The sequence below is a fragment of the Protopterus annectens genome, chromosome 16.part0, assembly GCF_019279795.1.
Source record: "Protopterus annectens isolate FY-2018-M chromosome 16.part0, PAN1.0, whole genome shotgun sequence".
Classification (NCBI taxonomy): Eukaryota; Metazoa; Chordata; order Ceratodontiformes; family Protopteridae; genus Protopterus; species Protopterus annectens.
In genome coordinates, this window is record NC_056750.1 from 508634941 (window position 1) to 508654530 (window position 19590).

At 43.6% G+C, this 19590-nt stretch overlaps 1 protein-coding gene across 1 annotated transcript in view; it reads right to left on the reverse strand.

The window, feature by feature from the left end:
• PKN3 (protein kinase N3) overlaps nucleotides 1-19590 on the reverse strand; it is a 2242690-nt gene that overhangs the window by 903664 nt on the left and 1319436 nt on the right. The gene's annotated exons all lie outside the window — the stretch shown is intronic.

A 19590-nucleotide genomic window follows, 5' to 3' on the forward strand; every position in this document is an offset into this window, starting at 1 on the left:
CTAGGAACCTTTGGGCTAGGGTGTTGGAGCTAGAGTAATGCTCCCAGTCTATGTTTGGGTAGTTGAAGTCGCCCAATATAATGGTGTTTGGAGAGACCTTCATATTTTCCAGTGTTCTCAGGAAGGCCGAGTGGGGTTCCTGGGTTTGGGAGGGTGGTCTGTAGCAGGCTATAAACTGGAAGGCAGTTTTACCAACTGTTAGTTGCACATGGATAGTCTCTGATGCTTCATGCTGTGCCACCAACCTGGAGGTGTGGGTATCTTTGACGAATATTGATACTCCCCCCCCCTCCTTTTGTGGTTCGGTCCAAGTATTGGGGCCGAAAAACATGGTATGAGGTATAACCTGGTAGTGCTGGGGTGCTTTCGGGAGCCTTGAACCAGGTTTCTGTTACTGCACAGATATCAATGTTCTCCATGCTAAGGAGAGTATTTCAGTGCGTGCATCTTGAGGTTTAGACTTCTGGCATTGAGTAGCATTATTCTTAGTTTCTTATCCCTTGTGATACCTATGGAGGTGGGTTTGTCTTTTGAGCCTTGCCTAAAAAAGGCACTATGGGGGTGGCAAGAGCCTTTGCCAATATCCGAAAGCCCATGGGTGACAGGTGCAAACCGTCCCTAGCGAAGCATCGTGGCTTGTCGAGCATGTCATCCCAGGCTGACAAGCATTGGATCCCCTTTGAATGACACCAATACTTAAGCCAATTGTTGAAATTGATCATCTTGTCTTCATATTGTGGCATCGTTCTTGGTATGGGTAAGATGCCACTCAAGGTCAGGGTCATACCGGCCTGGGCTACATGCTCAGAGAGCTCCTCTATGTCTCTTTTCATGTAGTCTAAGGAGGAACGTCTCAGGTCATTCACACCAGCATGGACAATGACTGAGTCATATTTGTACTTGCCTTGGAGTGACCTGAGTGCTTGTGTTATGTGGCAGATCCTAGCGCCCGACAGGCAGCTCACCGTGACTTTCTCCTTGTTCAGCCTGGTGAGCGGGACGTTAGTGAGCCTGACGATAGAGTCACCTATTACAAGTGTATCAGGTGTGTTGTTTAGCCTTAAGGGCTGTGACTGTTCGGCACACTAGCTTTGTGAGCTAGGTGTTGCACGTGTTTTGTTTTGGGGTAGCGGTTGCTTGGGTGTCTGCTTTGGAGGTCTCTGTTGCGTAGGCAGATTTTTATTTAGAGCCTCCGAGTATGTTTTTTTGTGTTTATGTGTTTGGTTTGCTGTCGTGGTAGGTCTATGTGAGACTGGAATTGTAGTGAGATTGGTTTCCTTCTCCTCCTGACTGGTTATGCCAGTACTGAGTTGAGAGAGCTTAGCCTCCAGTTTGGCTATATGGTTGCATCTCTCACGTGTTGGAATTTGTTGGGAGGAGGAGAGGGTTGTCTGTGTACATAAGGCAGTTGTAACATTGCCTCAAGATTCCCAGATTCACCAGCTGGACCGGAGAGGAGATTGACAACTGACCTTTGGACATGCTAGAATAGTATTGGGAATTCCTTTATAATTGAAAAAAGGGCCAATGGGGAACAAGGTACTCAAGGGGAGTTTGTGAGGGTGTAGTGCTTTTAATTTTTTAGTGCTGACTTGTATAATTGCTTTAGTGAGCAAGTGCCAGGCTTTAGAGTAGGAATAGGGTGTTTATTACGATAACTAGATCAGTTCTAAGGGAAAAAGTGAAGAGCAGACTTTGTGGAGCGAGAATGGTTTAAACCCAATTAAGCGGCATTGCCTGATGCTGCGCTATGCACAAATTCGGGCAAAGCCGCGCTAAAGCGGGTTTTATACAGGGGGACTTGAAAGACCTAGAAATTGGCCCAAAACGGACAATAGACTACCAGATTCTTGTGCTGGGAACACTCTTCCAGGGAGAGATAGGCTGCTCTAAGCTTCCCACTGCTACTGGTGAACAAAGAAGCCTCCCTTTATCCAAGAAAGGAAATGGGCAACACAGGAACTTTCCAAAAGTCCAGAATACAGCAAAGCCTGTATTTGGATTACTCTAGGTCAGGAAAGACGGGGAAACAAGGATAATTTTTTTTTTCTTTTTCTTTTTTGCAACAAACAGCAGGAAAATGCAATAAATATGTAACACAGGCTAGCGCACTTGAGTGTGTAGCCTCAACAGGTAAATGTAACAAACAGGGCAAACTTTAAAAGTGCAGGTGCAAAAACAACTTTAAACAGTTTAAAACAGTTCAAGAAGCAGAAATACTTGCAGTTTAGCTAGATCGGACAGTCGCCCAGGTAGTAGCAGCAAAAAAAACACTTTTATCAGGTTAGCAGTCGCTCTTTTAGCCTCTCTGCTGATAGCACCACTTTACAGGACCACAAGGAGCTTGGCTGAGTAGTAACAAGCGCAAAAACCGCGCCAAAGCGGGTTTTATACAGGGGGACTTGAAAGAGCTAGAAATTGGCCCAAAACAGCCAATAGACTACCAGATTCTTGTGCTGGGAACATTCCTCCAGGGATAGATAGGCTGCTCTAAGCTCCCTACTGCCACTGGTGAACAAAGAAGCTTCCCTGTATCCAAGAAAGGAAATGGGCAACACAGGAACTTTTCAGAAGTCCAGAATACAGCAAAGCATACAGCAATGCCCCAGAGAGGGCATTATATTCAAGGACTGGCCTAATGAGGGCTGAGGAAAGGGGCAACAATGACATCCCTAGATCTAGACACAATCTCTTTGTTTAAAAGCAGTGCAACACTGAAGGACTTTATTACAATAGACACAGGTTTATCAAACTTTAGATCACAGTCCACATAAGTTCCCAAATCTCGAACTGAGGCAACTCTTAGAGGCATATTGCCAATGTGGCAGTATGTATATATATATATATATATATATATATATATATATATATATATATATATATATATATATATATATATATGTGTGTGTGTGTGTGTGTGTGTGTGTGTATGTATACAAGTATATGATACCAACACAAGTGGAGTTATTTTCACTGAATTACACTTCACTGAATCACAGCTGACTGATCAATTTCGACGAAACATTCTAGGAACTGATTTTTTTTAGTCAAAATACATTTGAATGAAAAATTTAATTACACTAAACATGTATTAAAAACGTAAGTTTTGCAGGGGGCAAGCCCCATCTGCACTCCCATGCTCCCCGTACTCCCATACCTCATTACTTAAATATTAACACCAGTCGTAGACCTGTGGAAGAAAAAGAAATACAGAGTAAACCACTACTGATGCATAAAAATTTCCTGCAAAACTTGCTCTATGCATGGGGCCAAGCCACTCTGTATCCCTCACACCTCCGCAGATATACTAATTCCACCAATACATAACGGTTGAGAAAAGTGAAAAAGTGCTCACATGGAATAGTTGCCCTTGTGGGTCACTTTAAGCCTAGCCAATTTCCCTTTTTGTGCTTGAAATAACCCATCCCATTTGGTTATAGATTGGCCATGCCCATCCAGTCACACCACCTTTTTCTCATTTTTGCACATGGGATCTGGCTGTCACTTCAACAGTGAATCACTTAGAGACAAAGTTTATGCCACCAGTTGTCTAGCCCTGCCACGGCAGCCTGACCTACTCCATCACCTATTATATATTTCCCCTAATAAGAATAAACGGGATCATACCATAGATAATTTGAGGGGACCCATGCATGGGATAAAGCATTTAGGAGCTGCATCCATCCATTAGCTGTACAGGAAGCAGTCCTGGGGTAAAGCTACCATTTTCCATCCAAAGATCTAAGTTAAGCTTGAAAATGAGTAGGGATGAACTTTGTTTTATGTGGATGAGGAGTCTGTTCCATAGCAGTGGTATCCTCTGCGAAATACACCTGTCCCTACAAACAGTTCTGTTGCTGTTGTGGAAGAGGTTTAGATTCCCTGTCTGGACAGATACATGCCAGAGAGGGCATTATATTCAAGGACTGGCCTAATGAGGACTGAGCAAAGGGGCAACAATGACATCCCTAGATCTAGACACAATCTCTTTGTTTAAAAGCAGTGCAATACTGAAGGACTTTATTACAATAGACACAGGTTTATCAAACTTTAGATCACTGTCCACATAAGTTCCCAAATCTCGAACTGAGGCAACTCTTAGAGGCATATTGCCAACGTGGCAGTTCCCTTGGGTATATGACTTCCCAAAGGCTACAATAATGCATTTTTTGGCATTATGTTAGACAGACGCAAGCATGTTACTAATCAATGTTGTTTTGTGGAGAGGAGACAAATCTGATAACATTAACAGAATGTTGATTCAGAGGGAAGCAGAGTGCAAGACAACTCTGCTACTGTTGGTGGATGCACAGAAGGCATTCAATAGAGTTTGCAGGCATTTTATAAGTACAGCAATGGCAGCATTTGCATTTCCTGATAATAGTGGGGTTAATTAAGAAGATACATGAAGTGTTAGAGGCAAGAACCAAGGTGGGAGGGTTCCTCTCGGACAAGCTGTGTTTGAATAGATGAACCAGGCATGGGTGTCCTCTTTCTCTTATTTACCCTATACTTAAAACCACTGGCAAAGAAAATAAGGGACTCTCAAAATCAAGATTGTAACTGGTATGGCACTCAAGAAAAATTTGACTTATTTGCCAGTTGATATTATTTTGTACTTGAAAGATCCAAGTAAGGACATTTTAGTGTTGTGGGACATTGAGACTGTTTCAAGTTTTTTTCAGGCTCTAAAAATAAATTAAGATAAAACAGCCTACAGAAGTAAATGTTGTCTCTACACAAACTAACTCAGTAATACCCAAGTTTATGGATACAGTAGTATTTAGGTGTTCGTATTAAAAATAGCAGATAAGGACGTGTGGAATAAGACTAAACAAAAGATAACACAAAAAAAATTGAGAAGCTGGAAGCTCTTGCGCATGGATAAAGATGGAAGATACAAGCAGTGAAAATGTTTCCAGTTTCTTCAATATTATATACAGGTCAGACTTTTTTTAAATCAACCAGAGGAGAAACTGGGGACCATAATTACCAAAGAATTGAAGGAATTTATTTGGGAGGGAGATAAAACAAGAGTTAAGTGGAGTAAGTCATTTCTCCCCAGATAATGTAGTTCAGGATTACCAAATCTGAAGTGTTACTTTAGAGGTACAGAGTTAAGACTCTCTCTCTGTTGAAAGGGGTGATAAGAAAACTTAAGGGGATTGCAGAATTTTGAATGCAGCCCCATAACATAACCATATGGAATGTTATATCTACAAAGTAGCAGAAAATATTCTGACAACTAAACTAACATGGCAATGGAGAACATAGATTTTGCCATTAGGGATGACTACAAGTAGGGACACAGAAAATAGGCAACAGGGATCTGGAATTTATTAGAGAAAATTAGTAAAGGAACAAAGGTGTTGGGAGGAAATAATTAGGAAGGGAAAAGTCCTAAGGCGAAGTAGAAGTTTTGATTATGGGTTGGAGACTGCCTCCCCTACCAAGGACTGATAACAGAACACAGGCATAAAGGGAGAAGAAGTGTAAACTGAAAGACCAGCTCTGGTTGAGTTTACAGCTGAGTCTAGAACAAAAATGTTTACAAAAGAAATGATTAGTAACATATAAAATAATGTACAACTATGAATCAATAAGAGGAGGTTAGAAAAGACTAGGAAACAACAGGCAATATATAAAGAAACAATGGGGTGATATTGTATGGTTCCCTCATGGAAGTGCTAGCATAGGTATTTTTATACCAAAAGTAGACTGCAGAGAATTTTACTACAGGAAGACAACAACTGCTGGAGGTGTGATGGGAAAGAGAAGACACCTGGAAACACATGCTTTGGGAAGACAAGTTGGTAGACCAACATTCTCGACCAGGTACACAGTCAAAAATTTGGAGGAGCAGATTACTGTAAATATGGAAATAATTATTTTGTGCTGGGATATATAAACGGAATTGCATATACAAAAACCCTACTAATTTTAATGTGGTTAGCTGTCAGAAAAAAAACAGTATAAAATGGAAATCAAAAACTAAACCAGCTGTAACAGAGTTACTGAATGCTGCAAAGATGATAAAAGTAACTGGAGGTGGGAATCGACTGTAGAAGGAAAAAAGGTGCAAACCGCATAGCAATAAATGGAATCTATGGGAATAACACGTACAAAATAATGTTCAGGAGAAGGAATATTATTTCAGGAAAGGCGGGATTTGAGAAATGTAATATTAAATTAAAAAATTGTTTAGAAAGAAATCATACATGTAAAGAAAATACTTGTAATGAATAGTTTTCTCTTTTATAACCGAGTGTGCGCTCATGTCACTAAATGGGATTTTAATAAAGATGTTTAAAAAAGGCAAGGGTTGGTAAGGAGAGCTTTACTAAACCAGGGATCAGGGAGAATGTGCAAATTAAAGATGACTGGTGGGACACACTGGTAATGTGGTAACAATAATGTGGTTGGGTATACACTGAACTTTTAAGTTTGTTTTTAACACGCCAGATGGTATTACAAGGGTGCAGCTGAGGAAAATTTGTGTTTGCATTTTCCTGTTGTACAAAACTGAAATTTAAAAAACATTTCATAATTTAAAAAGACAGGTTTAGTGAAAGCTCATTGAAAGCCGTAATAATTAGCAAATGCTCTTATAAAATAATCTTCAAAAGGCTCATGTCCTTGGTGGGTTTATGATGCAAATGGGTTCATCCCCACTGTAATTCACCACTTAGTCTGTGAAGCTCCTTAGGTAGAAGTGGAAGTTCCCTATGTCAACACATGATCACATGTGCTTCACTAGGGACAGCTAGCCTGGCCCTTGTTCCTGTCAGTTCAAACCAAACCACTAGGCAGACATACTTTCTGCAAATCAAGATAAAAAAAAGTGAGTAATACACACTTGCTCACTATATAAAGAACTCCGACAGCCACAGCTGAATTTAAGGGTCTTAAAAGCACAAGGTAAAAACTGGAAAGCTAACTGGGATTCATAAAGGAAGGACTCCATGGATCAACTGATGTGTTAAGACATTGGGGAGGGGTCCTCTTTAATGAGTATATGAATGTACTGAATCCTAAGAAGTAAATCCACTAGGGCAGGAAGAGCCAGAACAGACAACAGAAGATAATCAGAAGGCTCAGTCCTCAACTGCAGAGATACTAATATCCCAACTGCAAGATTCTTACTCAAGACCGTCCTTGGTGAAGCTGCAAATTAAGGGCTAAGGGCCACAGCAAGAAGGTCCACAACCTAAACATTCTTGAAGCAAACATGCCACCAGTGTTTGTGACTACACTATTTTGTAATGGGTGCTAAACCACCTGATGTCAAGTAATACTGCAACTGACAATCTACTTTGAAAATGTTTGCTTCATGGCTGCCAAGAGAAGTCTATCTAATGGCCCTGTTACACTTCAACTTCCTGTGATAATCCTCTTAGTAATCATACCAGTTTCATATATGCTTCACCAACCTAAAGAACTCTCAACTTTTCTCATGTTAAGAAGAAACATACACAACACAAAAATCATTTCCTTTTACTTTCTGATGCTAATGCACAACTTTTGACTTTTCCCATTTTATGAATATCACTCATTCTTTTAATCATAGTCACTGCATGATCTCCTTTCTCCAACTAACCATAACTATCTGATTCTCACCTTGTTACTTTCACAAAAACTAAAATACTCCTTATTTTTACTAATTATTCTTTCCTCCACTCTAACAGAAAACAATGCAGTTTCAGGACAGATGAGAAACAATGGGAGTTTCTGGTTAGAGGCTTATTGTGCCTGTTTATCTGAACTGTTTCTTTCTGAAATTGTTGCGCCTTGTTTGCTGTAGCATAGACTAAATTCAGACCCGCTGAAACTAGCTTTGTTTGTATTACTTGAGCACTAATCGAGACAATCTTTTTTTGGAGAAGCTTTCCCTGTACCCTAGTGGCAGGAGTATGCAGCTAGAAGTTGTCTGATCTAAGACTGCTAGAACGGGGCTCAGTTTTTAGCTTTTTATTGGTTAATTTGTTTAAATCTGGCACCATACAGTCTGCTCTTCAAATTTTCCCTTAGAACTAGCCAGTTTTTTAGTTTTAGCACTAATCTATTTCTTTGCACTTAGCACTTGTTCAGAACTCATTATAAGCACTAAAGCTACAAATTACTACAGCACTCAACTTTCCTCACTTGTCTAGAGGACAAAAGTTTTTAGTACTTAATAAATAAGGACCTATCCAGGCATGTCTAAGGGTCAGCTCCCCGTGTTTTCTACTGTCTACCTGATGAATCTGGGCATCTTGGGGCAATGCAGCAAATGCCTCATGTACACAGACAACCCTCTCCTCCTACCACCCAACACTACAACCTGTGAGAGATGCACTTCCTAGAATTTATAAACTCAAATGCCCTGGATCAACTGGCCAACACTCCCATCAGAGGTGACAACATATTGGACTTGGTCATCACCAACATGGGTGACCAGTGTTCCACACCGGAGGTTAACCCCTCGCTGGTTAGATCTGACTATAAACTAATCACTCTGGATATCCACATTCTGCCCCCACCCCTGTCAAGGAAACCACTGTGAAAAACTTTTCAAAAGCAAACTTCACATTACTTAAGACCGAGGTGGAAAATTTCAAAGCCCCCATGCTAAAGGATAATGTTGTCCAAGCTACAAAATCCTTTACTAATGCATTCTACGGGCATCTACAAGAATGCATGAATCATGCTATCCCAAGCAAAACAAGACTCACTCCTTCAAGAAAAGGAAATCAGTCTGGTGGACTCCTGCATAAACAAGCTATACAATAGGAAGAGGAAACTAGTACAGAAAAGAGTAAATTCCCAAGAAGGGAAGGCATCCCTGATCGGTATCAGCAAGAAACTACAATCCCTCATAAAATGATCCAAGGCTAGCTTCGAAAGAAAAATTGCCAAGGACTCCAAAGATAACCACAAAGTATTCTTTAGCTATGTCAAGAACTTAAGTGGTAATGCTCAGATCTGCTCGGAGTTAGTGCAGAATGGCACAAAATACACGGAACTGACTGATATCGTCAACATCCTGGCAGACGGGTTCAGTGCAAACTTCACCCCCCTCTCATCCCCAAAAGGGCCCATAACCATACCAGAAGAATGTAGAGCCCCTGAAATCACAGACAGGTTAAAACAGCCCTCTCTAAAGCCAAAAACACAGCATCAATGGGACCGGATGGTGCCCCAGGCTGTGTCGTACACAAGCTCAAAGATGAACTAACCCCTCACCTAAACACACTGTTCAAACTCAGCCTCTCCACAGGCTACGTACTCAGAGTGGCACACAGCAATGGTTATTCTGCTCCACAAAGGTGGAGCCACAACAGACCCCAGGAACTATCGCCCTATAAGCCCGACTAGCTTGGTCTGTAAGGCTATGGGGCGCATCATCATGGAACTCATTAACAGAGATATTTGGAACCTCCAAACAGTGGACCCTACCCAGTTCGGCTTTGTTAAGGGCAGATCAAGCCTTCGAAACCTGGTGGACTTCTTTAAGACAGTTACCAAGGCTATAGACGAGCGAAAGGTGATACACACAGCCTACCTAGACCTCACAAAGGCCTTCGACACCATTCCCCACTCTGGTATTATAGACAAGCTCACCAGCCTGAACATAAACTCCTATGTCACAAGATGGGTTGCCAACTGGCTCATGGACAGAACTCATATGGTGAGAGTTGCGGGAGCTAGGTCTGACTCTAAACAGGTTACAAGTGGTGTTCCTCAGGGCTCAGTCCTAGGACCCCTCCTGTTCGGCATATACTTCTCAGAGGTACAGGTAAGCACAGGAGGACTATGGCTGATCAAGTTCGCAGACGACTGCAAACTAGGGGCTATAACTGACTCTCCAGCTGACACAGACATCCTCCAAAAGGGTCTTACTGGGACGGATACCTGGTGTCAAAATCATGGCCTCAAGCTAAATGCCAAAAAGTGCATAGTCATCCCCTTTGGAAAAAACAAAGTACTCACAAAATACCACATAGGTGGTAGTCTCCTAAATACAGAAGACGTAATAAGGGATCTGGGGACTCAAGTAGATAGTAATCTCTCCTTTGATAATCACATTGCCAAAGGGGTTAGAAAATCCTTCTATGTGGACCACATAATCACAAAAGGGTTCGCATCTGGATCAAGAGGTCATTGTGTCTCTCTACTCATCGTTCATCAGACCACACACATCATAGAGTACAATGCCCCATTTGGAATGTACCTTACAAGACACCTGCAAAAGCTGGAAACACCACAGAAGTACCTCACCAAGAGGATCACTGGCATCAAACAGAAGCCCTATGCTGGTCAACTATAGAAACTCCAGCTGTACTCGGATGCATATCGCCTACTCAGAGGTGATCTCTGCCTGACATACAAAGGCCATGTCCAACCCAGAATTGATGGACATGCTCCACCTAAAGAAAACCATATCCCCCCCTTGAGCTACACGCTCTAGGGATCTAAACCTCACCACAACAATAAATAGGATGTGCTGGAGGGATAGATTCCTGCCCCAGACACTTCCCATGCTTTGGAACAAGATTCCAATCTATATTAGGCAGAGCTCCTCATGAACACTCCAATAGAAACCTTGACGAGTGGATGGGAAACAAAGTTTATCCTGGGTATCACTTCAGTGGTTCTGCTGGACAGAGGAACAGGGAACTAATCTAAGGGGGCGGCAAAAGCCAACACATTCTAGCGAGGCTTATAAATGACTTCAGGCAGATAGCCTAGTACCTACCTATGAACTTATAAAGCCAAACTGGAAGCAAAGCTCTCTTTACCAAAGACTGGACTAGACAGTCAAGAGGAGAAGGTAAACACTTGCACCACACCACACTCATCACATAGTCCCTCAACATCTACACCACCAAAACACACACATAGAAACATGGAACACACACCTACATTCATGAAGGCTCTTAATAAGAATCTGCTCAAGCAACGGAGACCTCCAAAGCAGAAACGCAAGAAACCACAACCCCTCAACACAACCCAAATGACACATAGCCCACAAACTCAGTGTGCCACTCAATCACAGCCCATAAGGCATAAAGTACAGTTTTGTACCTACCATAAATGTAGATGTTCGAGTGCTAATACAGCTGCAGTCATTACAGATGGGTTCTCCTGCCGTCAGGCGGGTCCTCGGTCGGCCGAATTCCAAAGTCTAGGTCAGGCGTCTGTTGTTGTCGCCTTCTTCCCTGACGTCAGTGCGACAGGGGTATATAAGACACAGCTGACGCCATTTTCTTCAGTCTTTCTTGCCCCAGATGTCAGGTGCCCCCAGAAGGAAGGCAATACATAATTTATATATCTATGCATAGTCATGCAATGCAATATAATCAAAATTCAGTAGTTGCAAGCAAATACACCATAGAAGGATAACCCAAACAGGTTGTATGAGGAGGAGTTAGCCACTTGGCCTGTACCAAGAGGGGAAGGAGGGAGGGAAACCTGGACTGCAGCTGTATTAGCACTCGAACATCTACATTTATGGTAGGTACAAAACTGTACTATGTTCATCGTGCATACAGCTGCAGTCATTACAGATGGGTAGAAAACCAAAGCTACGCACAAGGTGGTAGGCACTAGGTGGAATTAGGGGGAGCCAGAATGCCCTGCAACACATCAGTGGCAAAGCCTGCTCTTGTTTTGGAGTATAGAGGTAGGTGGTAGTGTTTAGTGAAGGTATGCACCGAACTCCAAGTGGCTGCCTCCAAAATATCTTTGGTAGGAACTCCTCTGAGGAAGGCTGCAGAGGTAGCTGTGGCCCTTGTGGAGTGGGATCTGATGCCTGCAGGCACAGATTTACCATGAAAGGAGTAACAAAAACGTATGCAGTGGCCTATCCATTTTGAAATTGTCTGTTTGGAAATTGGCTTCCCTTGAGCTCCTACAGCATAGGACACAAAGAGTTGTTCTGATTTCCTGAATGGCTTTGTTCTGTCCAAATAGTAACGCAGCTGTCTATGGATGTCTAAGGAAAGTAGCAGCCTTTCCCCTTTGTTTTGGGGACTGGGGTAAAAGGTAGGTAAGTGTATGGCCTGATTTAAAGCTACCCTGGATACTACCTTAGGCATAAATGATGGGTTGGTTCGTAGGGAAACCCTGTCCTGATGGAAGATGAGAAAGGGCTGCACAGCCATGAGGGCTTGTAATTCCGAGACCCTACGAGCTGAGGTAATAGCCAGAAGGAAAGCTGTTTTCCAGGACAAACATTGCAAATCTGTTGAGGCAGCTGGTTCAAAAGGAGGCAATGTTAATTTTTCTAGAATGTAATTAAGATCCCAGGCTGGGATTGGTTGTTTCCTTGGAGGTCTTATATTCTTAGCCCCTCTGAGGAACTGTCTTAAGAGTGGGTGAGAGAATAAGGGTGGATCAGTGTTGTATTCTGCAGAAATGGCTGAGGCATGGATTTTGATGGAGGAGAATGAAAGTCCACTGTTCAGCAGCTCAGTTAGATACTGTAATTTCTGAGGCAAATTCAGTTTTCTAGGATCCTGGTCCTTTTTCTCATTCCAAGTGCAAAACCGTTTCCATTTTGCGGAGTAAGCTTTTCTAGTAGATGGCCTTCTGGCTTCCAAAATGACATCCTGTACCTCCTTGGAGAGTAGGGTCTGTTGTGGTGTTAAGGAATTTTCCATGCAGCCAGATTGAGTGTTTTCAGCTGACTGTGAAGAGTTTTGTAGCTGTGCTGAGTCAGAAGAAGAGGCATTAGAGGTAGGGTCCAGGGAGGAGAATGTGTTAGGCTCCTCAGGAGTGGGTACCAGTGTTGTCTTGGCCAGTCTGGAGCAATCAGTATCATCTTTGGTCTGTCTGCTCTTGCTTTCAAAAGCACCTTGGGCAGTAGAGGAAGAGGTGGAAAGGCATAAACTGTCCGTGCTGCCCAACTGAAAGAAAGGGCGTCCACTCTCCAGGCCTTTGGATGAAATGTCCTTGAGCAGAATTTTGTCAATTGATGATTTTTGTGGGAGGCAAAGAGATCTATGTATGGCCTTCCCCAGGTTTGGATTATCTTTGTAAACACTTGAGGATGCAACTTCCATTCGTGAGGGTCTGTCATATTTCTGCTTAGATTGTCTGCCAGCGTGTTTTCCATACCTGGCACGTACTGTGCTTGAAGCTCGATTTGCCATTCCAGAGCCCTGTTCCAAAGTGACATGGCCAGCCTGCACAGGGGGTATGAATGTGTTCCTCCTTGTTTGTTTATGTACCACATTACTGTGGTGTTGTCTGTTCTTATTAATAATTGCCCTGGATGCAGGAGGTACTAGAAAGCTGTAATTGCATTTATCACTGCTAGCATTTCCTTTTGATTGATGTGAAGGTGCTTTTCCTTTTGGGACCATTTGCCCTGAATGCACCTGTCTGTCATGTGTGCCCCCCAGGCGTAGTCTGAGGCGTCTGTTGTGATGACTTGATTTGCTTGAGGTTTGCAGAATGGTAGACCTGCGTTTGTTTGGCATGCTTGAGCCCACCATAGAAATTCCTTTTGTAAACATGGAATTAGTGGTATATTATAGTTTCCAAACTGTGGCTGTGTTGAGACCATAGGTTTTTTAGGTACCATTGAAGTTTCCTCATATGCAACTTTGCACATGGGATTAGAAGAATGCAAGATGCCATGAATCCCAGAGCCTGCAGGATTTTCCTTGCAGTTAGCCTGGTACAATTTGCTAGTATCTTGAAGTACTGAGTTAGTTACCCCTGCTTTTCTGGCGTAAGATAGGCCATCTGGGTGTTTGTGTCCAAGTTGGCACCCAGGAAAATTATTTTCTGAGATGGTGTTAGCCTGGATTTCTCTTTGTTGACTGTGTATCCCAGAGAATTCAATAACTGTGTTACATAAGCCAGATGTTCCAGAAGTATGTGTTTGCTGTCCGCTTGGATCAGGCAGTCGTCCAAATAAGGGTATATTTGTATCCCTTGAAGTCTGCAGTAGGCAATTACTGATGCCAGGCATTTCGTGAATACTCTGGGCGCAGTAGATAAGCCAAAGGGCAATGCAGAGAACTGATAGTGGATTGAACCTGCAAGAAATCTGAGGTATCTTCTGCAGCTTTGTCTGATTGGGACATGCAGGTATGCCTCCTTGAGGTCCAATGTTACCAGCCAAGACCCCTTGCCCAGCATGGGAAGAAGCTGCTGTAATGTGAGCATCTTGAATTTTGGTACGAGTAGAAATGTGTTTAGGATGGATAAGTCCAAAATGGGTCTCCAATCGGTTCCCTTCCTTGGTACCAGGAATAGTCTGGAATAAAAACCTTGACCTTGTTCGTGAGTAGGTACCTCTTGAATAGCTTTCATGTCCATGAGCTTTGAAATTTGTATTTGAGCCTCTGCCCTTTGACTGTGTGGCAGGTTCGGCATGCCTCTCATTTTTGGAAGAGTGTGAAAATGAAATCTGTAGCCTCTGTTTATAATGTCCAGGATCCATTTGTCTTTTGTGACAATATGCCAATTTTTTGAAAATAATGTCAGCTTTCCTCCCAAGGGTGCTGCCACTTGAGCCTTGCTTGGCATGCAAAGGGGAAAGTCATTGGGTTTGTTTTCTGTATTGCTGTGCACTGTCTTCGCCACCTCTTGATGCTGGAGATTGCCATTGTCTGCCTCTATATGATCCTTGAGATTGTCCTCTGCCCCTTGCGCATCTGTATCTACCTCTTTGGGGCTTGTCCATGGCTGGAAAGGACCAGTTTTTTGAAGGCCAATTTCTACTAAAATGTGGTGGTTGTAGCTGTAGAAAAGCCTCAACAGTTTGCATAGATTTAGCTTTTTCTTCCATTTTCTTTAGTATTTCCTCAGCATTAATACCAAATAATACATCCTTTTGTAAAGGAGCATCTAGTAATTTAGCTTTGGCATGATCAGGCAAGGTTTGTTCCGTAAGCCAGGCATGTCTACGAATGACTGATCCTGTAACTGCAGCTCTACTTGAGGCCTCTAGAGCATCATAACCACATTGTAAGGTGTGCTTACCCACTTGTTCTGCACTATGCATCATATCCTGCAACTCCTTCAGATCTGGATGTTCAGGTTGTGACATTTTATTCTTTAATTGTGATAACAGAAACTGCTGATATTTAAGCATATGGAACTAACAATTTAAGGCCCTCATGGCTAGGGTGGTCGAGGTATATACCTTTTTCCCCCACCTCTCTAAGGATCTAGACTCTCTTTCGGAAGGTAATGGATTCTTAGCAGTAGAGGCCTTCATTCCCTTGGGGCCCTGAGAAATGGTTTCTGGGTCAGCATTATGGCTTTTGTAAAGAAATTGGTGTGAGTTAGGAACTCTGTAGTACCTATCAGGCTTGACTGGGGCTGGAGGCAGGGAATCCGGATTAAGGCAAGCCTCCGTGTAAACATCATCAAGTATGTCCAAGACAGGAGGTATCGCCAGAGGTCTGTGCTGAGGTAGCAGAAGAAATTCCCTAAGCCTTTTCTTGGAATCTGAAAAATCCTGGCCTTCCCAATGGAAGTGTTCCCTCAAGGTATGCAAGGCTTCCCCGAATGAGAAATCCTCTGGGGGGGATACAGAAGGAATGGACTGTTCTGCATCAGAATCTTCAAAAGGGGAGTACGAATGCTCCTCTTCATCAGAATGTTCTGAAATAATGGAGCGCTGGTCAGAAGAGGGAGATTCTTCCTCCACTCTGGGTCTCTTGTCCTGTGGGGGTTGGGAACCCCTGATAAGAGTAATTAAATCCTCAGCCATTTTGAGCATCTGCTTTTTAGGCATGGGGCCTGGAGATGGGCCCTGTGCAACAGGCCTCTGGGAGAGCATGGCTAATTTAGACTTAGTAAAGGCCTTGATGGAAAAGGAAGAAGAAGGTCTGAAGACACCATGGGTGGAAGTAGACCTGTCCACATTAAGAGGCTCAACACTCACAGTGGCTTCGGTAGCTGTAGTCAGGGTGTGGGCCGAGGAACCTGCGGTCTCGGTTACAGAGGACACCGCCAGAGAAGTGTCGTCGGTAGTCAGGGGCTGCGTAGGTGCCTCACTGAGAACCGGACCACGTGTAGCTGGTTTTGGCGTGGTGTCGGTGGAGACCGTGGACCTCGCGTGTCGGTCTTTGTCCTTGCGTTTTTTGGACAAAATGGTAGTCGGAGTCTCCGACGACATTTTATAGTTAAAAGCTTTACCAAAAAAGTGCTGGGCGAACTCCGCCCGACGCTTAATAGTGTGTTTATTAAAAGTAGCACAAAAGCGACAGCCCGAGACGTCGTGGTCTGGGCCTAAACAAGGAATACAGAGGGAATGGAAATCCTTATGCGGTATTTGCTTCCCACAAGAAATACAATTGTTAACTTTGTCTGACATCGGTCTGAGGCAAGAAAAGTTTCCCCAATGGGGTACTTAGCTTTAAAGAAGACTTCGGTTTCCAAATTTTCGTAATTTCAGGAGCTGGCCGACCGGCACTTGCAAAGTGCTTCTGCTTCGGGCACCGCGCGGCAAAAAAGACTGAAGAAAATGGCGTTGGCTGTGTCTTATATACCCCTGTCGCACTGACGTCAGGGAAGAAGGCGACAACAACCGATGCCGGACCTAGACTTTGGAATTCGGCCGATCGAGGACCCGCCTGATGGCAGGAGAACCCATCTGTAATGACTGCAGCTGTATGCACGATGAACATCAACATACCCAACCCTCTAGTCATAGGTGACTCTATAGTCAGGCACACTGATGTTCCACTCACCAGGCTAAACAAGGAGAAAGTTACTGTCAGCTGCCTGTCGGGTGCCAGGATCCGCCGCATAATGCACGCACTCAGGTCACTCCACAACAAGTACAAATATGACTCTGTCATTGTCCATGTTGGTGTGAATGACCGGAGATGTACTTCCCTGAACTACATGAAGAGAGACGTGGAGGAGCTCCCTGATCTTGCATCCCAGGCAGGTATGACCCTATCCCTGAATATCAGCCTGCCATCACCCAGAATGATACCACAGTACAAGGACAAAATGATTGACTTCAACAATTGGCTAGGCTTCTGGTGTCATTCTAAGGGGATCCAGTATCTGTCTGCCTGGGATGACATGATAGACAGATCACGATGCTTTGCCAGAGATAGCCTGCACCTGTCGCCCTTGAGATTCGGGATACTGGCTAAGGCTCTTGCCACCCATATAGTGCCTTTTTTAGGCAAGGTTCAAATGAAAAATTCACCACCTTAACAGGTACAAGCAAGCAAAATCTAAGGGAATGCTAGAGGTCTAAACCTCAAAATGCATTCACTTGAGGCACTCCTTAAAATGGAGAACATCGACATCTGTGCAGTGACAGAGACCTGGTTCAAGGCTCCAGAGAGCACCCCTACATTACCAGGCTATAATTCATATCACACCTTTTGGCCACCTAACCTGGACCGAAACACTAAAGGCGGAGGCATGTCCACATTCATTAAGGATATCCACACCTCCAGGCTAGTTGCTCAGCATAATACATCCGAGATTATTCAAGTGCAACTAACTCTGGGCAAGACCGCAATCCAAATTGTAACTTGCTACAGATCCTCCACCATGGCCCAGGATTCCCACTCCATTTCATGATACACTGGGAAATATTAGGGTACAACCCAACACCCTAATAATGGGCGATTTCAACTACACCCCCATTAACTGGGAAAACTACTCATGTACCAACTCTTTTGCTCAACGTTTTCTGGAATTCATAAATTCCAATGCCTTGGATCAACTTATCCATACCCCCACCAGGGGCAGCAATATCCTAGACCTGGTCATTACCAACATAGGCAGCCAGTGTTCCACAACAGAGGTCAATTCCTCATTGGTCAGATCCGAACACAAGCTAATCACCATCGACATCCACATCCCACCCCCATCCCCCATTAGGGAAACCACCATAAAAAATGTCTCCAAAGCCAACTTCACACTTCTTAAGACGGAAGTGCCAAACTTCATAACACCCATGCAGATGGGCAATAGAGGTACAACTGCTGAATCCTACACAAATGCACTTTATAAGCACTTACACGAGTGCATGGCTCATGTTATCCCTAACAGAACCAAGATGCTATCCTCCAAAAAAAGGAAGCCAATCTGGTGGTCCCCTGCCATAAACAAACTCTACAACAGAAGAAAGAAACTGTTGCAAAAAAAGAGGAAAAAAAATGACTGGAGGAACTCCCTGGTCAGCCTCAGTAAGAAGCTGAGATCCCTCATAAATTCCTCCAAAGCTAGTTACAAAAACAAAATCGCCATGGATTCTAAAGACAACCACAAAGCATTCTATAGCTATGTCACGAATCTCAATGGCAACACTCAGATCTGCTCTGAGTTACAGCACAATGGCACTAAATATGCAGAAACAACTGATATTGCCAACATCCTGGCAGATAGGTTCAGTGCTAAATTTACCCCCCCTGTCACCCCCTAAAATGCCCATCTCTATACCGGAAGAATGCAAAGTTCCTGTAATCATGAATGTACAGGTAAAAACCACAATCTTCCAAGCCAAGAACACACCATCCATGGGACCTGATAAGATCCCAGGCTGCACACACCATCCATGGGACCTGATAAGATCCCAGGCTGCGTTCTACATGAACTGCAGAATGAACTGGCCACCCCACCTAAGCACCATGTTCAATCATAGCCTCACCTCCGGCTTTGTGCCCACTGAATGGCACACAACGGTTATCCCACTCCACAAAGGGGAAGCCACCACAGACCCCGGGAACTACTGCCCCATTAGCCTAACGAGCCTGGTCTGCAAGGCCATGGAACATATCATTGATCTTATACACAAAGACACTGGTAATCTCCAAACTCTGGACCCCACCCAAGTTCAGGTTTATAAAAGGCAGATCATGTCTCCTAAACCTGATAGACTTCTTTGAAGCAGTCACTAAAGCCGTAGATGAGGGTAAGGTGGTTCACACAGCCTATCTAGATCTCGCCAAGGCTTTTGATACTATCCCCCACTCTGGAATTATAGATAAACTCACTAAACTAGGTATAAATGCCTATGTCACAAGATGGGTTGCCAACTGGCTCACTGACAGAACCCGCACTGTGAAAGTAGCTGACTCCAAATCTGACTTCAGACCAGTGACAAGTGGAGTACCACAGGGTTCAGTCCTGGGTCCTCTCCTGTTTGGTTTCTACTTTTCTGAAGTACAGGCTAACACAGAAGGTCTTTGGCTAATGAAGTTTGCAGATGACTCCAAACTAGGAGCCATAACTGAAACTCCTAATGATGTGGACATCCTACAAAATGGCCTAATGGAGACAGATGCTTAGTGTCAAAGCCATGGCCTCAAGCTCAATGCCAAAAAGTGCATCGTCATCCCCTTTCGTAAAAACTCTGTGTCCATGAGATACCACATAGGCAGTAGTCGACTTAACACCAAAAGTGTGATGAGCGACCTTGGGACACAGGTGGACAGTAGTCTCTCCTTTGATAATCACATCCCCACAGTAGTCAGGAAATCCTTCTACATGGCACACCTCATCACAAAAGGTTTCTCATCCAGGAAAAAAAGAGGACATTGTTCCCATCTACTCATCACTCATTAGACCCATTATAGAGTACAACGCCCCTTTTGGTATGTACCTCACAAGACATCT